Consider the following 26,104-nt stretch of genomic DNA (forward strand, 5'->3'; position numbering starts at 1 on the left):
AGGAGAGGAATATGAGGTGCTAGTGATTTCACAGAATATGAACTCCAAGGTTCAGCACTGGAAAGGTGGAAAATGAACAGCCTGGGAGAAGACAATGAGGACAAAAAGCTGGTTCATCAGGTAAGATGGAAAACAGAAACATGGGCTCCTGAATCACCACCTCGTTAGTTTAAGACCTGAGGCAGTTCAAAATGATGACAAGGTTAAATAACTGGGTCATTCGTGTAGGTTGCTGATGCAGAGTGGTGGTGAAGGTCACTGGAATAAGTCAACTGTAGTTACTTACAAACGTGGCCCACCTTTCTGGTCTGAAATGATTATAACTGTACTGTAACCTTTATATACTTCACTTTCCTTGATTCAGATATATTCTTTGTAGTCTGATAGGAATTTGGGGGGTACTTAACCTGTCTCTGTACTTTATTCAACCACAAAACGAAGAGACTAAGGAAATGGAAGAGTGAATTTTATCAGTGATTCTCAACCTTGACTACACATTAAAATCATGGGTGTTTAAAAAACAAACAAACAAACAAACAAACAAAAAACAGGCAAAACTACCTATGCTTTGACCCCAAACCCAGCAATTCTTTTTTGGTTCTAGGATTCCAGGGTGGAAGTTCAGGAATCATTTTTAGTAAGTTCTTCGCGGAATTCTAATGTGCATCCAAGGTTGAAAACTAAAATACATATATCTAACTGCTGCTTACTTTTTTTTTTGTTTTGTTTTTAAGATTTATTTAATTGAGAGAGATCACAGGGGGAGAGAGAGTCTTAAGCAGACTCCATGCTGAGCTGGGAGCCCCACCTAGGGTGGATCTTACCACCAGGAGATCAGATCTGAGCCAAAACCAGAATGCTCACCAACTGTGCCACCCAGGTGCCCCTAAAAGTTGCTTCCTTTAAAAATTCTATGATCCTATGTAAATGACAATTACTTTGTTCATTTGCTAATGAGTATCATGCACCATGCACTTCCACAAACATATTTTAGTAAATCCTCACAACACTTTGAGGTAAATAGCCGTGTCCGTTTCACAAATGAGTCCTGTGAAACTTAGAGAAATGAAGCAACTTGTTCTAGAGTCACAGGCCAGTAAGGAGTACAGCTACAGATATGTTTGTTCCAGTCCACCCCACACGCAACCTACTTTTTCTAGCACTCACAGTAACTACTTGAATGCCTTCTCTTCCTTCCTAGAACCTTACAAATTAGGCACACTAGTGTGTAATTAATGGAGAGAAAGTTATTTTGGGGGGGGGCAGGGATTTAACCCCAAATTCTACAGTAGTTTCATTATATAATTAGTAAACACCTTTACCTAGAGAGGTTTGGGACCTGACACAGCACTCTACAAGTGTATCTATGAAGTATACTTTATTCAGCTAAGCCAACAAAAACATTGCTATTAAGCATGCAGCTGGCATACAAAGCTGGTTCTCATAGATAAGCTTATCAATAGAAAAGCAATTTTTATATGCTTTCCATTAAGTAAGGCATTCTAAACCAAAATCCTAAGATAATTCTGACAAAACAATAACTGACAGTAAGGAGAGTTGCTCTATCAAAGAGCTTAAATGTATAAACATGACCTTCAAATTTATAAGGAATTACCTCTATTTCCACCTAGTACAAATAAATTCAATCACACTTTAAAATTATGATTATTACTCTTTTGTTGCCACATTGCTGCTTCTTTGCTGATTATACCATTATCTACTTAGAAATTTCATAAACATTCAAGGTCTGTATTTCCAGGTCTAAATTTACTTAGTTAACAAGATAAACATTCCCACCCCCCCACACACACCTAAAAAAGTATTAGAGAAGATTGAACTTCTATGCCCATGGAAAGGGCAATTTATTTTATTTTATTTTTTATCTTAGTTATTTGAGAGAGAGCTAGAGCGTGCGCGCTCCTGAGGGAGCACAGAAAGAAGGGAGGAGGGGCAGAAAGGGAGGGAAAGAATCTCAAGCACACTTTGCTCTGACTGCGGAGCCCCCTGCCCTGAGATCATGACCTGAGCCAAAACCAAGAGTTGGATGCTTAACTGAATATGCCACCCAGGTGCCCCTGGGAAGGGCAATTTAATAAGAAATTCATGAAGTATGATTTACAAGGAACAGATGTGCCCTCATCCATTCAAGCCTTTCCTGAGCTTCTGCTATGTTCTCTGCACACTGGGGATGAAGAGGTCAATCATGCAAAGGCTATTTAGTCAAGGAGGTGCCATGACAGATCAGTGTAGTATTTACTGGATGGCAATGGTATAAGTTAATTATTCTTGGCGAGAGAAAGGGAGTAGGATAAGGAGAACAGCACAGAAAGGTTTCAAAAAGTATAGACTCAAGTGAAAATTTCACTACAAGAACCCTTGTAAATCAGCTCTCTAGGAAAAAAAATTTACTGAGGAATTAAAATCAGCAAGAGCAGCAAAGACAGAGGAAACAAGGTGGACAGAGACTGCTCCATGACAGGAGTTCAGTATCCTACAAAGTTAAAGCTATAGGAAAAACACGAAGGCTTCAGAGTCATAAAGACCTCAGTTCAATACCAGTTTGGCTGCAAGACTTATGAAGTTAGTTAAGTCACCTCATTCCTAGGTGAATTCTTCATGCAGAAAAACAAATGTGTATAATGGTGTTTACTTGACAATGGAGCAAAACAAAAAGGATTTAAGAACTAAGGAAATTAGCAGCCAAATCTGAGCAGAAGCTCTATCATTACCTCTAGATTAAGAAGAGAAATTCTCCAAGAAATGTTTTAGGGCTCATCCTATTTGTGGTTAAGAGCCCCTTCAGTTCATTTAGCAGAATTTTAAAGCTAAAATGCCTTTATTAAACACATCAATTTACATTCATTGGACTGGGGTAATTCGGGCTGAATCTTTTTTGATCCCTTGGGTCAGTACACCACTTTTCTGTTTTTGAGGCGATAGGATGTGCTTTCCAATTAAGGAGAGAAACCTAATACCATTCACCTCCAGCGCTGTCAAGACCTGAAGAGATTAAAAATAGAAGCTTTCCTTAATACTGAATTAACTTGAGGACCCCGTGAGCTACTACAGTACAGAAAAAAAGGGTGAATGCTCAAAACATGGCAGACACTCACCTTTAAAAAAACAAAGAGAAGAAAAAAAAGCTTTGTAATGTCAAGATTACTTCACCTTAAGACACATGCCTTTAAGTCTGTCAAAGTTCCTAAGTCTGTCTTTAGTTAAGTCTCTCCTGTAACGTACTACATCACAACAAAGAAGGTATTTATCAACTTACACACTTTGTGAGTCCATGAATTACAAAAGGGCTTAGTTATGTGTAACCTTAATACTACCATGTCCACCGCACACTCACGAGTTATTGCTATAATGCAAGAACACACAAGGGAATTCAAGCAACATGAGCAGCAAGCTCTCGGACCTCGGGAAATTTTTAAAAAAGGAAAAATAAATTCGGCCGAAGACCATACAACTTTAAAAGGCTCTAAATAAACGCGTTAGAGCCAACGCTTCCATCAGAACAAATTCTGTGGTGCCATTTTTTGCCCCGAGTCACATAAAAAATATGCCGTTCAACTCACAACTTCCCTAATGCCCAGACCCCTCAAACTTTTTGGACAGAAAGACGAGGGGACCCTGAGACGCCACTGGCCGCGAACGGGACCCCAGCCCTCGTGCCCCGCAACTTCTCGCTCGACCTGCGGACCCCCTAGGCGCCTCCGCCCGCGCCCGGCCCCGCGGTCCGCGGCCCCGCCGCCCCGGCAGGCGCCAGCGCGGACCCTCCGGACAGCCCCGGAGCCCGCGGGCGCAGGCGGCGGTGTCCTGCGGGCGGGTGCGGCTCGCTCCCGGCGTCGGCAGGCCAGCCCCAGCGCGCGGGGAGCGGCCCGGAGCGCCCCGTTTCTCACAGACCCCAACATGGCGTCGGCCGCCGCCCGCGACGACGACACCTCCCCGCGCCGCAGACGGCCCGGGGACCGCGGGGGAAGCGCCAGAAAGTTTCGCTTCTCCTCTCCCGGCCCGCGAGGGACCGACGCACAACCAGCCTCGGGCTTCACCTACCCAGGCGGGCACGGGCGGCGACGGCGGCGGCGGCGAAGGTCCGACTCTTCCTCGTCCCGGGCGCCGGGCGCGGACTCTGTCCGCTCGTCCGCCCCAGCCTCCCAGGGTGTGTGCAGACAGCGGCCCCGCGCAGCCGGCGCGATCCGGACGCGGCGGGCGGGCGGGCAGGCGGCCGGCCGGCACCGCCGCTCGCAGGTGACTCCCCCGCCCCTCCAGTCGAACCCCACAACGGCCGCTTGGGCTGGTCTCTCCCCTGCGCGTGCACGAGCGCGCCGCCGCCCACACGCCAGGCGCGAGCACTCGGGCACGAGCACACCCACAAGGCTCACTCCCCGCCCTTTCTTGCTTGTTCCCTCGCCCCGCCCGTGCGGCCCCGCGCGACGTGCTCGAGGGGGAGGGGCCTCAGCGAAGGCCACACCCACCTAGGCTGCGGGGACGGAGAGGAGGTTCCTCCGCTCACTCTGTGGACTCGCGCACTGGCATCTGTTGGGTACGCGTGGGACGTTTCACCTGGAGTTCCTGCCTCTTGGCAATCCTTTGGCAAGGATTGTTCATCTCATTACGAGTATTTTTTCGGAAGAATGGAAGGAAGGTTGGGTTGCCTTTCCCCACCCACTGAACGGGCATCCCCAGGCAACTCAAGAACTTTCTGCGGGCGGGAAAGAAAGGCTTTTTGGATGTTAGATACCCAAAGGCGTGCGGGCAGATGTCTGTTTGCTACTCCCAGTTAGCGCGGCTTTCTTGCCTGTCACACCTTTCATTTGCTTTCCCTGAAACCCCCACCTCTTGAAACCGAAAGAGCTGCGGTTGCAACACATACACCCCGCGGACTATGCACGGCTCTTTAAGTGCAAGACTTTATTGCCTGCCTTAGAACTCCGGTCTTACCAGAACTTTGCCCTGACGCTGCAAAACCTCATCTACCTACTTCACATACTTAGAAACGGTAATGATAGTATATAAGGTTGAATCTGCCCTTCCTCATACCGCAGCAACTGTTAAGCGCGCTGGTGGGTACGTGGAGAGATACCAAGCTGTCCGAAATGGCCAAGGAATGGGGAAAGGGGACTGCATACTCCACACAAAAAGTGTGTAGGTGAGAATTAGATTTGGGTAAATTTTATCTTTCCCACTGGTCTATTATTTCAAGGATATTTAACCTTTGTTTGATGTTTCTCAAATTAGAGCCGCCAGCACCCAAGCTGCGTGTAAATGAGCATCCACCAAGGAACAAGAGGAGCAGGTCTTGTTTCTGATCCGCTTTTTATCTGGGATTCTACCTCCTCTAGGTCTTCGTCTCCCATCATCCCCTATTTCAATGTCTCAGAAACAATTTTTTTTAAATTAGTAACTAGAACAAAACTAGCAAGGATGAACTTTTTTAAACAGGGGAACTTACAGTATCCCCATCACGCAAATCTTCACATGTGTTATAGTTGTCTCTGTAGACAAGGACAATGTTCACGGGACACTTGTTTAACCATCACCCTACCGGCACCTTCTTTCAGCCTCTGCCTTCTCTACATGCAAAGCAACATTTCATCAGTGAAAAAAGGTAGGCTTGATCACCCAAAATCGTTTTAAATTTTGAGGTTAGGAGTTGCTATGTCTAGCCTACAGCAATTGTCACCGAATATTTTTGGTCACTCATTCATCAGTAAAAATGTTTGCCCACACTCCCCTCCCGATATACTTACTTTATCCTAAAAGGCGTGGACTTAGAAGCCAAAAGGACTATAATGAAAGCATCTACCTCCCATATCATTATGAAGATTAAATGAGTTAATATTTGTAAAGCATGGTGCCTGGTACATGGTAAGTGCTATGTAAGTGTTAGATAAAAACTATTGTATATAATAGATATTAATTACACATGTAATAATAGATACAATATATAGTGTGCATATACACACTATATTTTATATAACTAAAATCTATTATATAACTAATATATTATGTACATTATAAAACATACACACACACAAAAAGAAATAATTATTTAAAACATTGTGTGAGTTTTCTTTCTTTACTCTGCATGTTCTGTCTCCTCCCTGGGCTATGCGTAACCCAATTTGGACTCCACTGATTTAGAGTTGCACCAACAAATATGGTAACCACTAACCACATATAGTTATTAAAAATTCAGTTCCTTAGTTGCACCACATTTTAAGAACTTAATTGCCACATGACTACTGGACAGTGCAGATATAAAATATGTTGCAGAAAGTGCTATTGGATAGCACTGACAAAGCTGACATAAACAAGGGTCTAAGGCAATAGGATCAACTCATGCCTGACAACTGTAACCACTGTACCATGTTCAAATTGACTGATAAGATCTCTCTCTGAGCTTCACATCTCCTCTGTAAAATGAAGATAAAAATAGGAACTACCTCACGGATTGCTGAGCAGAGGAAATGAGATAAGGTGTGTAAAGTCTGTGGCAGAGTCCCTGAAACATAGAGGAACTTGAAAATATTGGTAAAATTTGAGTTTCGATAAACTCAGTAACTGAATTTGATACATTCGATAAACCTGAAAGGCAAAGATGGTATTATTTATTTTAATGGGTAAGTTTTTCAAGGTATTAATTTGGGAAAAGACAAAGAGTTTGGTGAACTTTTGTTGAAAGCAGAGCATTCAAGGAGAGCTGGAAAACACCAGGACTTTTACTTACTCCTCCATTTCTTCTTTCTGAAGCCCCTGGTCTTCTAGTTGTGCCCATCTCAGTGAAATTGCATTCTCACCCACAAGTCTGGTGAGTTGCCACCAACCGTCTCATCCTCTTTCCTACTTCCTTCATCCAATCCCTTTGCTTCCTAAATATCGTCGGACCTTCTTCCAAAACACTTCATCTAAACTCCTCTCCTCTCTTGGTGACCCCTTCACACAGGGACAACACAGGACTGTACCACTTCCCCTGGTAGCAAGCCTTCTGTGGCTCCCCACAGAGGCTGCTATATACAGTTGTACAGGTTGTAGTAGAATAAAACTTTGGAAGATTGCCTTTCACATTGGGGCATTGTAAATTTTGTATTTATTACAAATATCCTCTGGCAGATTTCAAAGAAGTGCCTTGTTCTGCTAAAACTATTTTACAACAATTTTCCAGCAAGATAGAAATGCTTCGAGGAGCAGAGGCCTTTCTCTCATTTGCCCAAATCCACATGGAGTAGGAACATTTCTTTCACTTAGAACAAAATGCCAGATCATGACAGGTCCTGTAAAGCCCAGCACAATCCAGCCTCGACCATTGTCTCCACCATAAAATGATGCCAAGCTCCACCAAAATCCATTCGTGTCAGTCTCCTGTTGTTTCTAAAATATACCATGCTCTTTTCTGCTAAGGGACCCACTTCCTGGCCAATTTTCTACCTAGAGAGTCAAGCCCACCGCACCCCACCCTTTACATAGCTGTGGCTCCCTGTTATCTTTCAGGCCTCTGTGCCCTGAGAGAGTGCCCATGTAATTCTGGGTCGCAGCCCTGTGTGCTTCCCTCATAGCACCTACAGATCTCCCTGGAGACTGTAAGCTCTGTGAGGGAAGGGAGCCCCTTGTCTTCTCTGTTCTATCCCCAGCTTCTCTGTGGTCAGCTTAGCACCATTGCCACCCCTCTCTACATTCTCCTCTGCACCACGGGAAAAAAGCTCAGAATTCTCTTTTCTGGAAGACTTTTCCCTGAATGGTTCCTGGTTAAATTCTGCCAGTGGAGACACCTATGTGAGATTTGAAAGGCAGAAGAAAAGGAGAAATCGCTGTTCTCCAGCACAGCTTCAAACAGGCAGCTCAGATCAGAAAGGGCTGTTTCCCTAGATTTTTGAGAAGATATCAGTGAAACCTGAAACATAATATTCTGTGGATTTGTGGGTTTTTTTTTTTTTTTAGATTTTATTTATTTAGTTGACAGACAGAGATCACAAGTAGTCAGAGAGGCAGGCAGAGAGAAAGAGAAGAGGAAACAGGCTCCCCACCGAGCAGAGAGCCCGATGTGGGACCTGATCCCAGGACCCTGAGACCATGACCTGAGCCAAAGGCAGAGGCCCAACCCACTGAGCCACCTAGGTGTCCCCATAATATTCTGTTTTTTAAGAGGGGTGGTAAGGCTGTGTTCTTAAAAAGGGAAGTGGAAATTTTCCAGATTAAAAGAGGTAAAAGAAACATGACAGGGATGCCTGGGTGGCTCAGTTAGTTGGGTGTCTGACTCCTGAATTTGGCTCAGGTCATGATCTCAGGGTTATGGAACCGAGCCCCATGTCAGGCTGTGTGCTGGGCATGGAAGCTACTTAAGATTCTCCCTCTCCCTCTGCCCCCCTTCCCCCCTAAAAAAGAAAAACACATGACAACTAAATATAATACCTCACTCTAGACTGGGTCCTGTAGTAGAAAGGGAGAACACTACAAAGGACGTTATTGGGCTAATTGAAAAAATTGGAATATGAACTGAAAAGTAGATAAATGTATTATATTAGAGTTAAATTTACTGTCTTGGTTATATAAGAGAATGTTCCTCTTCTTAGGATATACACACGAAAGTATTCAGGGGTAAAGGACCACGAGGTATATAACATACTCTCAAATATTCTGAAAACATTTCATATGTAACATATATTTGAAATATTATCTCTGAAAGAAAGAAACCCCTTATATATGTATGATAAGGCAAATGAAGTAAAATGATAGTAAGTGAATCTGGATAGAGCATATGGTGTTCTTGGTATAATTTTTATTTGAGCAAACTCTAAGTTTGAAAATCTCCCCCCCCCAATATTTAAAAATATACACAATAAAGCACTAAAGAAACTACTAAATAATTCAAAACAAACTAAGATAGGTGTCTTAAATATCCAGTCTCAAAATAAGTCCAGACTGATAGCCATGTGATTAAATAACAATGTATTTTATGTATTGTTGTTTTTTTTTTTTAATTCTCCAAGGAACAAAAAGTGAATTTACCCTTCCTGCCTGAGATAAAATGCTCCCTAGCTATGGGGGTATAACCTCTCCTATACAGGTGTTCTTTCTAAACACTTAAATACAGGATGTTTGCAGCTTTACTGACCACTGTATCCTACAACCAGCTTGGGCCCATCACATTTACTGGAGATCCTGAGCTGTAGGAAGTGGGAACAGATACTATATTCCTTACAAAACTTCATTATGTGAAGAGAATAATCCAAGTTATAACCACATCCCCCAATTGCATCATTGCAAACTTTTTGCTTTAAAGCAGGAAGGCCCCATGACTCCTGGAAATATAGTTCTAGGCATTTTAATCTGAGAGCCTTATAGTCGGCTCCTAGAAGATCATTTAGAAACATTTCCCAATAAAATGACATAGAAAGTTCTCTTAAAAATATTGCAAGACAGGGGCGCCTGGGTGGCTCAGTGGTTTGGGCTGCTGCCTTCAGCTTGGGTCATGGTCTCAGGGTCCTGGGATCGAGCCCCGCATCAGGCTCTCTGCTCCGCAGGAAGCCTGCTTCCCTCTCTCTCTCTCTCTCTCTCTCTCTCTCTGCCTGCCTCTCTGCCTACTTGTGATCTCTGTCTGTCAAATAAATAAATAAAATCTTAAAAAAAAAATATTGTAAGACAGTAAAATGATCCATGGTTGCTAGGCATTAGGGGAAAGGGAGGGATTAACAGGATTTTTAGGGCAGTGAAACTATTCTGTACAATACTATACTCATGGACACATGTCACTATATATTTGTTAAAAGTAATAGAATGTAGCATTAAAGGAGTGAACCTTAACATATACTATGGACTGTGGGTGATAAGGACGTGTCAATGTAGACTCACTGATTGTAATAAATGTGCCACTCTGGTGTGGGATGCTGATAGTGGGGGAGGGTGTGCTTGTGCGTGGGGGTGGGGGTAGGAATTTTATGGAACTCTCTGTACTTTCCCCTCAGTTTTTCTCTGAACCTAAAACTTCTTTTTTTTTTTTAAACCTAAAACTTCTTTAAGAAATAAAATCCATGCAGAAAGAAATATATATATATTGCACACGTCTCTTGGAAAAGCTAGGGGAGTTGAGAAGCTTTCTGGAAGGAATTTGAATTCATTTCTTAAAAGACTTATTGTAAATTGTATTTCCCAGACTACTGCTCTTTTAACCACCTGTCAAGCTATCTTACCTTACAATAAAAAACTGACATTTAAATTTGAACAAAGAAGCTTATTAACATTTAAAAAAATTAAGTTTTCTTGGCAGAAATTTGATGTTGATCTTGGAAGTTTTAACATATGAATCTAGTATACATCAAGAATCTTGTGAATTTTCTCAACAGTGGTTATAAATTGATCAGGGATTTGCCTCGCTCCTAACCAAGTTTATGTATTTCCAACAGGGACACCATGTGTCATACTGGAAACTAAGGGACTCATTTCAAACTCATTTCTGTCTTACCAGAAACATAAGGCTTAATGCCCCGTGCCGAAATAAGTTCCAGGTAGAGTAGTAAATTATGTGTAAACTATGCAAACTTTTGTATAAAACAGACCTGAAAAAGATACAACTATATTAATTCTTTACCTTTGGTAGGATTATGCACAATTCTTTTCCTTCTTTAACAAGATATACTTGTTATATCTCCTATAACAAGTATATATTGTTTTATTTAAAAAAACAGAAGGCACAATCATCAGTGAATTTTCAATGAGGTAAAAATCATATTCAAGTACTCATACACAAAAAGGCACAATGGTTGCTTTCTTCTCTAGAAAATTCCTAAATTATTTGCACATTACCTTCCCTGCCAGTAGAGTGGAATTATACAACAAATGCCTTATGCCTCTACATTAACCCTGTAAATGACAAAACATTAACATCAACAAGCAGTTATTGAAAAAGTTCACCTTCTATAAAACTAGCTTAAAATAAGTTCAGAACCTACAAAGTTGGAATACTGTAACATGTTTTTCAAAGTTGGTGCCAGATTAAACAAAATTCAACAGAAACTTGGAATCCAAGTATTATCAAGAGAATCTATTCTAAAAAGCCATATACTTTTCAGGAGTACTAGTATAAATAGGTCATTCATACTTTCATGTAAAGAGAAGAAATTGAAGCATGATTTCATTAAAAAAATTCATTTCCAATAAAAAGAAAAGCTTTCAGAGTTTGGAGTCAGAACTACGTTCAAATTCTGATTCTCCAACTTATTAGCTGTATAACCTTGTGTAAAAGGCTTAACTGTTCTGCTCTGCTCAATCTTCTTATTAGTAAAATCTGTAAAAATGGGAAAAGAATCCCCTCTATCCTAGGATGATAAAGATTGGGGATAATATAAGGCAAACTCATTGCAAACAGTAGGTGCTTGGAAAATACTAGGTACTCAATAAATAGTGGATGTGGTGGTCATGTTGTAGTAGTAAATGCTTTTTGCTGTTGAAATTATTAATAAAATATAAATTCTATCACTTATGTGAAAAGGAAGGAAATAGCCTATTAATTCTTGACATTCCTGATTTATAGATCTCTGGCCAGTTCTTGCAAAGGTCCCTGCTCCATATTTGTGTCTCTCTGACGACCCTTTATACATTCTAGATTGACAACAAACAAGGAATGTTCACAAGCAGAACACATCCTGTGAAAACAAGCCATCATTTAGCTATAACCACCCAGCTGCTCTTCTCACCTCGTTTCCCTCTGCTCTGTATGGAGCAGCTCCCAACACCCATCTCAGTCCATGACTTCCACCCAGACACACCCACGTGTTGCTTCAGTCCTTAGCCCAAGCTCAGCTCCCAGAACTGGTAGGTGCCAGACAGGCAGGCCTGGCCAGACACAGCAGGGCTTCTGGTTCTAGAAGAGGGGCCAAGTGGCTGGACCAAGAACACTCTGGAGAAACTCCTTGTAGAACAGTAGTCCTGTTCCACCTATTTGAGTCTCGGCACATGCAATCTCTGTTTACTGCACTGTGACTCACACATAAGGAAACCCGAATTTGGAAATGAAACTGAGTGGCAAGGCAGGCAAACCAGCCAAGAAATAGGGAACACAGTCAAGAAACACAGGCTCACAGCCAGAGACTGTAGGATGTGGTGCAGAGGACTATTTCTAAAGTGTGGGGTCAAACCTGTTGGAAAGGACATTTTGATCTGGAATAGATTTTTAATGATAATGCAAAGGTCTGAATGACCTCCTCTGCCATATAGTGCCTTCTTTTCATGTTCTCCAAGTACTGAACCATTTTCCTGTCATTTTTCTTTCATATAATCTCCAGCATATCTTCACTTTATTTTCTCCTAGCCTCTGCCATCCTGCATGAAAAGTCCTGACACACATTATACTTCTCCAGAAATGGAATGTCGTGTATATGTATAGAAATATAGATACGTACCTCGTGGATTAGAAGATCAAAATAATCCATGGAAATCTACTTGGGGATAAAGTTGGGATGGAAATATAAGATAGAGTAACTCAGTACTATTTATTTATAAAGCAATTCATTAATTTATTAAAAAATATCATTGACTACTATGAAGTATTGTTATTAGAGTTAGGGGTGGCATTGGGTACATAGGGAAGACAGACAAGAACCCTGTCTTCAAGGAGCCCACCTTCTAGCAAAGGGAGAAAACACATATAATAAGATAATTGCAGACAGTGATGAGTTCAGTAAAGGAAATAGAGATGGCAAGTACCATGACATCAGCCAGGACTGTGTAAGGGCCTATTCAGCCAGAGCAGCCCCACTCCCGGTAAACTGCCATTTTGCTGTAAAGCTTAAATTGACCTTGGCCCCCCAAGGGGAACTTACTTAAAAGCAAGTCCAGGAAACCAGTCACAGGTAACAAAGTCCAAGTACAAGGGTGGGTCAGGCCAGGTGGAGGTATTCAATCAGTGGGGGCGCATACTGTCTCCTAGCTACCAAGGAGTATGAGCCCCTGCCCTTTGGGAGCCTTTTGGCGCCAATCCTAACCAAGGTGTGATAGGCTAAATCAAATGTCTACTAGGGTAAATTGTAATTCAGTTGGTCATCTAGCATCACTATGGAGTTTCCTGTGTGTGCTACAATCTCATTGGCCACCTGTGTGTGGCCAGGCCCAACCACATGGCCTTTGCTCTAAAAAAGTTAGTCTGGAAAGCAGGGAGGGATCGTCCTCTCTGGAGGGGTGGCCCCGACTGGTCTGTTTGACGGTTGATATGATTCCTGATGCTTGGCGCGAAATAAAGCTTTGCTTGACCTTTGCTTTGTATCAGTCTCGCTCCTTTAATCACTGACCCATTATTGGGGTACCCAATTTGGGGGGGACCCAGCAACTGTTTAGGGTGGGAGGTGTTTTATTCCCATAATATTCATCCACCCCACCAACACTATCACTGGTCTTTGAGAAGACAGTTGATAGTCTCTCAGTCTCCTAGAAGTTGCTATGCAAATGTATCTTTAAGACAAGAGTCCTAGCTGAAAGTTGCCACTAGCCCCTCCCACCATCACACACTCTCAACCAGATTATTGCCCCTAAACTATCCTTGTATAAAAGTTCTGGAGCTATCACAGCGTATTTAATGGAAAGTGACTGGCTATTTTAAATAGAACAGTCCATACAACTTCTCTAAGAAGATGGCAATTGAGTTGAAAGATGGAAGAGCTGGGGAAAACTGTTCTAGGACAAGAAGGAACATATGCAAAGTTCCTAGGGCAGAAAGAGTTTACAGTGAACTCAGACTAGAAAGATCAATGTGGCTGGAGGGGGCAGGTATTAAGAGCTAATTGTGGTAGACAGAAGCCAGAGGGTTCTGGCCTGAACCAGAAGGGCCTGAACTAGGTTATAGGCAGGAGAGTGACACTCTCTGATTTAAAGTTTCAACAGATTTAACTCCGAATTGAAGACAAAAATGGAAGCAGGAAGACCTCTTAGCTAAATACTGCAGTAGTTCAGGGGAAGACAATGACAGATGAGGCCAGGCAGGCAGCTTGGAAAGAAATAAATGGACAAAGAGGGATATTTGGGAGATAAAACAGGTAGGACTTGCTAACTGACTGCAAGAAGGCAAAAGAATGGGAGGAATGAAGAGTGACTCCCACCTTTAGGCTTGAGCAGTTGAGCAGATCGTGGCTTCATTTACTGACATAACAATGCCTAAAAGGAGCTGATTTCAGAAGTGGAGAGAAAATCAAGAATAATTTGACATACTTGGTTTGAAATGTCTATTACTGATCACAAGTAGTGATGTCAAGTCTAGAGTAAGTGGAGAGAGCTGGACTGGAAATATAAACTGGGGCACTGTCCACAAAGGACACAGTAGGGATGATGTCAAGAAATTTATTAGGACCTTTCAAAATCAGGGATCTAAAGATGAATGAATATAATCTATCAAAAAGAAATAACACTTTATACACAAAGATATTTATGGCAGTATAGATAGACTATCTGGAAGCAGTTGAGTGCTTTGTCAATGAAATACTATTCAGTAATTTAAATTCTTTACTAAGACTTCTGGATAGGAAAAGGATATATTTATATTATAATTCTAAGTGGGAAAAAAAACACTAAACTTATCTACATCATATGATAACTATACAAAAATATGTACAAAAGATAAGGAAATACATGAGAGTTTAATCATAGTCATTTTCCTTTGGATTTTCTTCATATTTTCTGTAATTCCCATTCTGTTTGATAGCTTAAGTGAGGCTTATCCTAAGGTAACAAACAACTCCCTAAATTTCAGTGGCTTATCACATAAAATTATTTCTTGCTCATCCAAAGTCCACTGTAGGTCAGACACAGTAGATAAGAAAAGATGGTCACTATCAACACCTTTCCTTCCTATACTATACGCTACTTCCTATATCAAGTGTAGGGGTCTAATTTCTCTTGCTTTAAAGTTGGACTGACCTTGGTGACTTGCCTTGACCAATAGACTATGGCAGCAATGACCAAATGGGACATCCAAGGACAAGATGTTAGAAGCTTTTTAACTCCTCCTGGGTCTCTTGGAACACATGCTCTTGGGATGCTTCTTCTCAGACCCAAGACCCATACAGTAAGAAGCCCAAGGCATTTAGGTGCTGTGGTTGACAGCGCCAGAGCTCTGAGCTGATAGCATTAATTCCAGCCATTTTGGACATCCTGCTCAGATGAGTGGTTAGATGACTGCAGCATCAGTCAATGGCTGTCTGCAATAGTATGAGAGACCCTTAGTGACAACTGCCTAACTGAGCCCGTCTAGCACCTGCAGAACCATGGGAAATAATTGCTTTAAGCCAGTAAGTTTGGGAGTGATTGGACACCCAGAAAAAAACAACTGGAATCTGTGGCCACTTTCCAAGGCAGCTGGCATCCTTGCAGTGACTCAGGGATGCAGGCTTCTTTGCTCTTGTGGCTCTACGGTCTCAAGATCTGGTCATCGCTATCCCCTAAAAGGGAGGCAGAACTGAACGTCTGCCCAGGATGTTTTCACTGTCTCAGACCAGAGACAGGTATCATTTTCGCTTACAGCCTATTGGTCAGCATGAGGCAAGCAAGGAAATGTAGTTTCTTGGGGTGTGGGAGGGAGAAAAAAAAATGACATATTGGTAAGCACTGGTAACGTCTACTATGTCTTTACATTACTTCCACTTTTTACTTGTGAAATAGTCTAAACATAACAAAACTACAAAGGGGAAGATAATGGGCATCCATCTACTCACTAACCAGACATCAAACTCTTGCAACTACACACAAAAAAGCTTTATTTTTAAAAAGGTTGTTAGATATTAAATGTCTCTGGAGAGCTTTCTGTGGATGCTGGGTGAAAACTGCCGATTACAACCCTTCCTCCCTTTCTGGAGAGCTTACAGTTTTCCCCTTCACAGACTTACAGAGGACTTTTTTTTTTTTTTTTTTTTTTTTAAGATTTTATTTATTTATTTGTCAGAGAGAGAGAGTGAGCACAGGCAGACAGAGTGGCAGAGGGAGAAGCAGGCTTCCTGCGGAGCAAGGAGCCTGATGCGGGACTCGATCCCAGGACACTGGGATTATGACCTGAGCCAGATGCAGCTGCTTAACCAACTGAGACACCCAGGCGTCCCAAGGATGTTGGTTTTTTTTTTTCCCCCTCCTTATATCCATGTACTCTTCTTTTGGTAAATCAATATTGCAAATTTCCTTTGCATAACCATTTCTACCCCATTCTTAGAAAAACGGTTTAGGCATATCAACTGACTCTCAGCTCCAAAGACAAGCTGGCTTTTGCCCAGCATGCTACCCCATACTCCCAGACCCAGTAATTGGTCCCATTCCTGGAATGCAAACCCAGGAATTGTCACTGACAATTAAAGAAAAAGATGTTCTCTTCCCTTCTGATGTGAGCAAAGAATCCTATGACCCCAGGACTGTTGGGCTCAAAACAGAGAGAGTAAAAGAAATAAGACCCTTACTTAGTCCATCAAGACTTATCAATAGCTTAAGTCATCTCTGGCCTGAACAACCATTTGCCTTTTAGGTAAGACAATGAATTTCTTTTGTTATATCAGTCTAAATTGGAATTTCAGTTGATATCAACAAAGAGACTAATTATTACTAATTAATAGCAGTGTAATCCAGCCACCTTAAGTCACTTTTGGTTCCCTAAAATACATGTATTTTCACTTCAAAATAAGGTTCAACTGAGCCTAAGATGTACTGAGAATAGGGGCGCCTAAGTGGTTCAGTTGTTAAGCATCTGCCTTCAGGCCAGGTCATGGTCCTAGGGTCCTGGGATCGAACCCCACGTTGGAATATCAGCTCATCAGTGAGCCTGCTTCTCCCTCTGCCTCTGTCAGCCACTCTGCTTGCTTGTGGTCTCTCTTTCTGTCAAATAAATAAACAAAATATTTTTAAACAATAAAAAAGATGTATTGAGAACAGTCTCCACAAAATGTCTGGGCCCCTGCTGTGGGCTGAAGAACAAAATTACCATCTGCATCCTCTTTTAAAAGTTGAGAACATTCCAGATTATCAGCTGTTGAGGCGTGCCATTCCCTAAGTGTTGACTTGTAGATTCAGTAATTTTAGCCATTTGCCTGGACAAATGACCATGGGAAGCTCTCTGAGGTCCAAGTCTCTCTCAAAACCATCTGCTGAAGGGCACATGGCTGGCTGAGTTGGTAGAACACACAACTCTTGATCTCTGGGTGGTGAGTTTGAGTCCCATGTTGGGGGTGGAGTTTATTTAAAAAACAAGCAACAACAACAAACTATCTGTTGAGCAGTTGGGTTGAATGCCCCTGAGAATAAATTTGGCGCGGTGTAGACCCTCACCAGAAGCACGACAGCTTGTGTACTGGAAAACATGTGGACAGAAAATTTCCCCTTGAGTCAAAGTTATGCTTTTAACTTCCTGATGTGGTTCTATGAATGGGGAAGTGTGTGTCCCTTGGAGAATATGCTACAGAGCTCCAGGCAGTGTGACTGAGTCAACGAGAGAGCGTTTCAAGGTGAGGTAAAATGGGGAAATGGAGAAACATGTTTCCATCAGAGGAGCCAGACCCTCCCTTACTTTCATATTATAGTTTTCTCATCTTCGCACCACATTTGAACAGCTAGAGAAGCCTCCAAGAAATGATGACAGAACACTTAAAAGTTGCCAAGGGAGACCTTCCAGAAAGAGTGTAGTGAATGAAACACATGACAGTCTTCTCGTCACTATCTATCTTTTCTTGAGTCACCATATATTTTTCCCTCTCTCCTTCAGCCTGCTTGCGGTTGACACACATTGAGGTGTTCAAGACAAACTTTTTAGACTTCAGTAGCAATGACAGACAAAGCAGATCTATGGAACCCATAAAGGAATTTTTTGAAGTATTGGCTATTTGGTAAGATGAGCACAGGATTTTATATTTCCCTACAAATGCAAGGCTTTCTGGATATACACTTCTGCTTATTGCAAATCTCAGAAGAACATTTATAGTCGCTTATTTGCAATTTCAGATCTAAGTGGAAGCATGGGTGTCAAAGGGAGTTTTAGAAATCCCCATGGGATGTTGAAGAAAGTCTTATCTGTCTTTTTGGTTCTTGTTGCTATTTTGATCTCAGGAAAAAAAGAATGTAGGAGAAAGTAAAAACATCATTATCACCTGTATTCACTGAATGAAAGAATGTGATTCTAGAACAGGGGTAGAAAATATATACAGCAAGTTGGCGAGATGACTCATGAGTACAAGCACCAAAATAGCTCTGCTTTCTTATATGATATGACAGGTCTGCCAACAGCTAACTAATGTAATAGAATAATGAATCGCTTGGGACTAGTTCCTGTAAAGCACACCTACAAATGTAGTACTGGGAAAGGCCACTTTCACCAAACATGGCTACTAGCATATGGGGGGGCAAGGAGTAAAGGCAAGGAGGTCTCGCACCGGTAAATAGCATGGTACCAGACACCCTTTTCCCTCCATCTGTCTGTGGTGAAGCCCCCAGGGGCCACAGCTGTGGTGGGGAGGCTGAGGTAGGCCTTTCTGGTTCTCTTTTTTCTCTTCTGCGGGCCCAGGCTGCTGAAGGTCTTCTTTCCAAGCAACACTGCCCCTGCTATCTCTGGATTCACTTCTCCACTTGAAAGCTGGAGAACCAGGCTTGCTTGTTTTACCCCCTCTGTCCTTCCCTCACATAAGCACGTGTGGACTCTCCATACCAAGGCCTAACAGGATCACCTCAGGGAGGCAGGCCGGGAAAGAAAAGCACATGTGGGGAAACCTCAGGCTTCAGGAGATCTTACCAAGTTCTCACCTTTGAGGTCCTGGCTGTCATTCCCAACTCCCCGGAAGTCCCTCAGCCTCCATGTACTCTGAGCTCTCTGCCATGACTGTGTCATGAGCCTGGGGCTCACCTCAACCTGAGGTGCCCGTGGAGGGGCACCCCATACCCATGGCCACTCTCCCTTGGGGTTCCTGCATTCCTTGAGTCTGAGGCTCCAACTGGGACTGAATGATGAGTCAACCAGTATCCCCTATGATGCCATTTTTTCTGAAATAAATAATTTGTGTTTCTGAGGGCCCCAGTCTGGATGACACTCCTTTTCCAAGGGAGAGAAATGACCCTGTCCAGACATTTCCTCACATGCTCCACAACAGAGCTCAGAGCCAAGCTGGCTGGCCTTGGGCCCTCACTCTGCACCTGCTTGCCACTTACAGGACTTCAGGCACATCAATGAACCTCCTTTAGCCTCGGTCTCTTTACCCGTCTAGTGGTGGTGGGGTTTCAGAGAGATGGTCCACTGAGCATAGTTTCCAGAACACAGTAAGAATTCCCAGCGGGACTCTTGCCAGTATCTGGCAGCCACGATCCAGCCCCTAAAGGGGTAATGCCTGGCCCGGCAGGGGCCTTCAGGGCTGTGCTCCATCCCAGCAACCAGTGTCCATTCCAGCTGGGCAGTGCCTGGGCCATCCCTGTTGCTGAACATTTTTAATCTTCATGTTGGGTACACTGTGTACATTGAAAGCAAAGTTACACTGAGAAGTGTGTAGTGAGTCCTTAAAGCACAGAAGAGATGAGACAGGAACCAGCAGAAGCACTGAGGGATGAGAGGGAGCAGGAAGGCAAGGTCCCTTTTGTCTGCCATGCCATGTGATAGGCAAACCTGATCTTAGCAGCTTACAGCATCATGGAGAAATATGGAGAAGGTTTCTGTGTTATTTTCTGTGGCTGTCATAATAAATGACCACAAGCCAGGCTTTAAAACGACAAAAATGGATTCCTTCACAATTCTGGAGGCCCCAAGTCTGGACTCCCTCTGAAGGTGTTGGCAAGGTTGTGCTTCCTCTGATGACTCTGGTGGAGAATCCTTCCTTGCTTCTTCCAACTTCTCGCGCCTCCAGGCTTTCCTTGGCTTGTGGTGACATAGGTCCGATCTTTGCCACTGTCTTCACATGGCTTTGCCCCCGTGTGTCTCTGTGCCTCAAATCTCCTTCTGTTTTCTCTTTTAAGGACATCTCTTGTTGGAGTTAGGACTACCCTGAGTCCAGGATGATCTTACCTTGAGATCCTTACTGTAATTATATCTGTAAGGAACTTTTTGCAAAATAAGGTCATTTCAGAGGTTGTAGCGGTTAATATTTGAACCTATTAGGGGGGCACCACTGTTCAACCTACTATAATTATATACAAAAGCAGAGGTCTTGGGGCACCTGTGTGCCACAGTTAAGCATCCAACTTTTGGTTTCGGCTCAGGTGGTGATGTCAGCGTTGTGAGATCGAGCCCCATGTTGGGCTCTGTGCGCTCAGCATAGAGAGAGTCTGCTTGGGATTCTCTCTCTTTGCCTCTTCCCCATCTCTAAAATAAATAAGTAAATCTTTAAAAAAAAAGAAAAAGCAGAGGTCTTTGCACATGGAGGGCACTTAAGAAGCATTGTGGCTTATGCATAGCTACATTGTGCTTGATGATTTTCAGAAGACTGTAAGTCTATGACATCAAAGAAGATAATGTGGAAACCTTGACACGTACACAGAAATGTTCCTCAGTACCATTCTTCTGCTCTGGTTCTAGAACAGAATCTATTTTTTTCATTTTTCCAACTTCTAGAGGCCATCTCTGCTTACATCTTCCTTCTTGACTCTGGTCCTTCTGCTTCACTTTTATAAGGACCCTTTGGATGACATCGGGCCCACCCAGGATAATCCAAGGCAATTGTCTCATTTCAGGATCCTTAATTTAATGACATCAGCAAAGCCTCTTTTGCCATGTCAGATCCCATAATCAGGTTCCAGGGATTAGAATGTGAACATGTTTGGGGTCATTATTCTGTTGACCAGAGTTGGGAACATGGGTTTCATCCTTAGAGCAGCAGAACTCAATGGAGGGTTGAAAGTAAAAGAATGAAATCAACAGAATCAGAATGACAAAACCAGAAGAGTCACGGGATTGCAAGGACAAAAGCGTTAACCGTGGCCAGAGGACTTAAGAGTTGACATAGAATCACTCTAGACAATATTTGAAACTTATAGAATATCTGGTCATGTGTAGGATAACTGGTATATATCAGTTTTTCTTCTTCTGTAGTCTGGGTTTGGTCGTTCACAGTTCTTTGAGGTTTTTATGAAGCACTGAGTCCCAGGACTCCTTTGGTTATTATTATCAGAGGTAGCCAGCTGGTCAAGATGGACCTGGAAGATTCTTCAGGTCAAGATTCTACACCCACAATGAGTATGAGCCCAGGTGTATCTGTGTCTGGGGGAATGCTGCCCTAGCAGGCACATGTCCACAACACCTTAGCAAGCATTGCCCAGTCTAGAAAGATCCTGGAGCTGCTGCTTCAAGAATAAGGAAATGGCCACAGAGCAATAGGAAGGAATGTCTTAAAACTAAAAGATCCAAGAATGTGGACTCTGTTGATTACTGGAAATGCTTCATTAACACTAAGTGAAAGAGTATACAGAATTGCTCCTATTGATAACATGCATATTTAAGGGATATGAAAATTAATAAGATTTGAATAGATTCTTAAGTTTTCCCTGACGTTTGTGAAGTTTATTCAAACTTGTCTGTGCTTCTGGCAATAACTCCCTGTCTCTCCTCTTGCACAGAGCTGCTCAGAATTGCCTGGAAGGCCCTCTGATGACTGCTTTTGGCTGGCCTCTTCCTGCTCCTGTCTTCACTGTCTTTCTGAATCCATTCCTCTCTGCTTTAGCTTTTTGTACCTACCTTGTTGAGGGGACCTGTTAGAATAAAACTCCTGAGTTTACTGGCTGTCCCCAACCTGTCTGAGAGTCTTGGCTTCCCCTTCATAGCCATGGGTGAGAGCCTCAGCCTCCCTGCCCAGGCCTCTCAGGTCCCACAAGCCAGGCCAGCCCATCAGGCTTCCCCTCAACTAGAGGATCAGAGAGATGGAATAATAATTCCTTTCCAGGGATGCCTGGTGGGCTCAGTCTGCAGAACATGCGACTTAATCTCCGGGTTGTGAGTTTGAGCTCCATGTTGGGTGTAGAAATTACTTAAAAAAAAATAAAGTCTTTAGGTGCCTGGGTGGCTCAGTGGGTTAAGCTTCTGCCTTCGGCTCAGGTCATGATCTCAGGGTCCTGGGATCGAGTTCTGCATTGGGCTCTCTGCTTGGCAGGGAGCCTGCTTTCTCCTCTCTCTCTCTGCCTGCCTATCTACCTACTTGTGACCTCTCTCTGTCAAATAAATAAATAAAATCTTAAAAAAAAATCTTTAAAAAGTAATCATAATTCCTTTCCAGAAGCTCATTGCCTGAAGAATTACAAGTTATTTACTAATCAGCATAAGAAAACCACTTTCAACCAGAAATTTTCCATAGCAACACAAATCCTAGAACTGACACTGAGTGTTGGGATCCAGAAAGGATATTAACCAAAGACATCTTGATGGTAGGGGGAAGGGGGCAAACAACCAACCCTAAAGAGGGCCAAAAGGTCCTTCAGAAGACTGGAAGACAATGTGGTTCTGATGTATAATTATCCACTGTATCAAACCATATAGTACAAGAGAGGCAGAGTAGTGTAAAGATTTAAAAGCACAGATTCTAACTCCAGATTTTCTGGGCTCAAACCCCAGCTCTGCCCCTTACAGGCTGCTGCTTTTGGATGAAGTGACTTAACAGCTCTTTATTTAAATTTCTACACCTGCTCCATCAGAATAATAATAGCTCTTACCTTACTGGGTTGTTTTGAAGATTCAATGAGTAAGCATCAAAAGCCCTTAGAACTGTGGCTGGGACGGAGCAAGCACTCAGTGTGTGTTAGTTCTATCTGTACGGGAATATGTCTAATGCTGCACATTGCTAAGAGTGGGAACTGCTTAAATAGCCCATCTAGCTTCTTAAGTGGATGGCACTCACGAACGATACACCACAGAGCAATGCAATCATGTCTGTTGATCCAGACCTCTGCAAAAGCATCTTTTTTTTTTTTTTTAAGATTTTATTTATTTATTTATTTATTTATTTGAGAGAGTGAGCGAGTGAAAAACAGCATGGGAGGGGAGAGGGTCTGATGGAGAAGCAATCTCCCCGCTGAGCAGGGACTCAATCCAGGATCATGACCTGAGTGGAAGGCAGCTGCTTAACGAACTGAACCACCCAGGCACCCCTGCAAAGGCATCTTGATGGTTGCTGGGTAAGAGGCTGAGGCTTGTTCTGTCTGCAGCATGGTTTGTGGGGTAGGCAAGATGCTAATGAGACCACAGCTACAGAGTTAAATATGTTCATTCTGTCTCATGACCTCAAACTGAAGTCTTTGCTTCTCCAAACATCTCTCAGGTACATGCCCCTAGTCCTAAGAACACCTGCCCACCATTACTGGCTACTATTGGACTAAGGGCATGATTACTGGAGGAATTGCCCTAATTCCGTGGGGCAACATTAGGATCCCCTTTCTGAATTGATAAGAACGCATTCTATCATTATCCAGGGGGCTTGATAAAGGTAATTCAAAGAAGATAGAGAAAAGAAGAATTCCTATAAAAACATACTGATCCACAACTTCAAATTGTTTGGAAGTGTAACAAAATACTTCCTAAGAGAGGCAGAAATGGCCCCATCTGCAAAATCTTGAAGAAGCCACTTTTTATTTCACCAATTAAAGTTTGTTTCCATATCAGCAAAGGGGGTAGAGAGGTTGCAGACAGTGACCTATCAGCCTTATTTGGAAGACCAAATCCTTTCTTACATGGAACACACAGAATGTCATATGACACATTATTAGAAACACTATCCCAGGGGATCTATAGCATGTGTGTGGGGGGTCATTCATTATGTCCCTAGGGCCCAGGCAGCACCTCCCCTATGCTCTTGGGTCTAGATGGCATGTCCATTTATGATATTCTAATTTGCATACTCAAAATAATATGAATATGAATATGAGTATTTATGCATGAGTTTACTACTACAGAGAAGAGAGCCCCTAAGTATTCCACGTTGGTCTGAGACTCATCTCAAGGCTCTGCCCAATTCTTCTGGGTCCTGGATCTTGATAAAACCTAAGGGATGGCTTTGGGAGCCATTTAATGCTCTCTCTGTGCTAACCTCACTGCATTTCCTCTTAGAGGCCCCCCACTCCACACCCACCACTCAGGACAACATCTTCTGTGTAACTGGATTTCCTTTTCTGTAGAAAATAGTATGGCAGTTTCTCTACAGCGGGTGCACCATTTTACGTCCCCACCAGCAATGCACAAGCGTTCCAGTTTCTCCACATCCATGCCAACATTTGTTGTTTTCTATTCTTTGGTTAATGGCCATCCTAATGGATGAGAAACACCAGCAGATGTTAAGGTCACCTAAGCGACCTTAGGTCGACCTAACTAGATACCTGCTGCCCAGACTATTTAATTCCATAGTCAGGGCCGTCCTGGGTCCCTCAGGTTTCCCCTGGGACTGTCCAAGCTCTTAGGTCACCGATCCAAATGACCCAGGGCATGTGGACATTACACTCCCAAGCTCTTCTTGTTCCTTATATTCAGGAAGACTCCATCTGTCCCACACATTTGTCTTTAATGACTTCTCTGGTACTTTCAAGAAAAACTCAATAATTTGTATTTATATTAGCTTTCTTAAAAAAAAAACACTTTAAAATAACAGCTTTATTGAGATATAAGTCACATACCACAAGATTCTCCTTTTTAAAGTAATATTATTTTTTTAAAAAAATATTTTATTTATTTATTTGACAGAGAGAGAGAGAGAGATAGATCACAATTAGGCAGAGAGGCAGGCAGAGAGAAGGGGGGAAGCAGGCTTCCCGCTGAGCAGAGAGCCCGATGTGGGGCTCGATCCCAGGACCCTGAGATCATGATCTGAGCCGAAGGCAGAGGCTTTAACCCACCCAGCCACCCAGGTGCCCCTAATGTAATATTCTTAAAGGCAACTTTCTGGTTCCTATGAGTGATTAAGATGATTGCCCCACATTCATGGTCCCTTTTTGGAAGAGGAGTCTTTTGTGATAGAGCAAGAGTGTATTGTCTCCCAGCTAGACGTTTGCTTACAGACATGGCCAGCTGTCTTGGTCAGGCTCCTTTGGTTGATTGAAACAAAGACTCACTCAAGTCCTTAGAAAAAGGACATTTATGATAAAGATCTCTGTTAGCAGAGACTAGGAAGCCATCAGGAACCAAAGCTACTTTTTCTCTTTTTCTCTTGGGCTACACTATCTCTGTCTCTGTTTCTTACAGCAACATTGTTTCTTTGTGTCCATGTGTTCCATTCAAAATTTGACTTGCTATTACCATTGTTGGTGGCCCCAAATCTAACTCGTGTTCAGGCTTTCTAGGCAGCCTTTCCTTTCCTGTTCCTGTTAGTAGCAACTTCATTCTCTCAGAGAGTTCTGATTGTCCAGCTGGGGTGCAGAGTAAGTACTGACCAGCCAATGTAATACTGTCCTAGAATCAGGCGCCCAGACTGGCCCAATTTACTTTGCCATGAGGAGGGACTAAGGTCACAAAATAAACACAGCTGCTGGGGTAATGTGGAGAGAACCCAATGGCAACTGTGCACACAATGGGGTGAGTTACAGGAGGCAAGCCTGAGCTTAGGAAACATGAATCTTTTACAATGGGCAGTAATAATACCCTTTGCTCCAGAGGAGACATTATCTTTATTATACTGGACTGTAAACATGGCTGCCCTTCGCTCTCCTGGAAGATGCTATTTCTATATTCCAACCATATTCCAAGGCTATTCGCTGTATAAACATTCTTAGATGAGGCTAAGAAAAATGGTCTAGAGGGGCACCTGGATGGCTCAGTTGGTTAAGCATCTATCTGCCTTTGTTTCAGGTCATGATCCCAGCGTCCTGGGATGGAGCCCTGCATCACCTCCCTGCTCAGCAGGGAGTCGGCTTCTCCCTCTCCCTCTGCACTTCCCCTGCTTGTGTACACTGACTCTCTCTCTCTCAAATAAATAAAATCTTTAAAAAAGTAATATGATCTGGGGCGCCTGGGTGGCTCAGTGGGTTAAGGCGCTGCCTTCGGCTCAGGTCATGATCTCAGAGTCCTGGGATTGAGTCCTGCATCGGGCTCTCTGCTCAGCAGGAAGCCTGCTTCCCTCTCTCTCTCTCTGCCTGCCTCTCCATCTACTTGTGATTTCTCTCTGTCAAATAAATAAATAAAATCTTAAAAAAAAAAAAAAAAAGG

The 26,104-nt window shown here is 43.0% G+C and overlaps 1 protein-coding gene across 4 annotated transcripts in view; it reads right to left on the reverse strand.

The window, feature by feature from the left end:
* The window catches only part of PLEKHF2 (pleckstrin homology and FYVE domain containing 2), a 75,147-nt gene that overhangs the window by 27,093 nt on the left and 21,950 nt on the right, over positions 1-26,104 (reverse strand). The window contains exon 1 of one of the 4 annotated variants that reach the window (XM_059394896.1): positions 4,057-4,376. The exons of the other annotated variants lie outside the window; for them this stretch is intronic. The gene's annotated coding sequence lies outside the window, so the exon portion shown is untranslated. Of the gene's footprint in view, positions 1-4,056; positions 4,377-26,104 lie in introns of those variants that run through there. 4 annotated transcript variants of the gene reach the window in all.

Source organism: Mustela nigripes, chromosome 3 (genome assembly GCF_022355385.1).
Source record: "Mustela nigripes isolate SB6536 chromosome 3, MUSNIG.SB6536, whole genome shotgun sequence".
Classification (NCBI taxonomy): Eukaryota; Metazoa; Chordata; class Mammalia; order Carnivora; family Mustelidae; genus Mustela; species Mustela nigripes.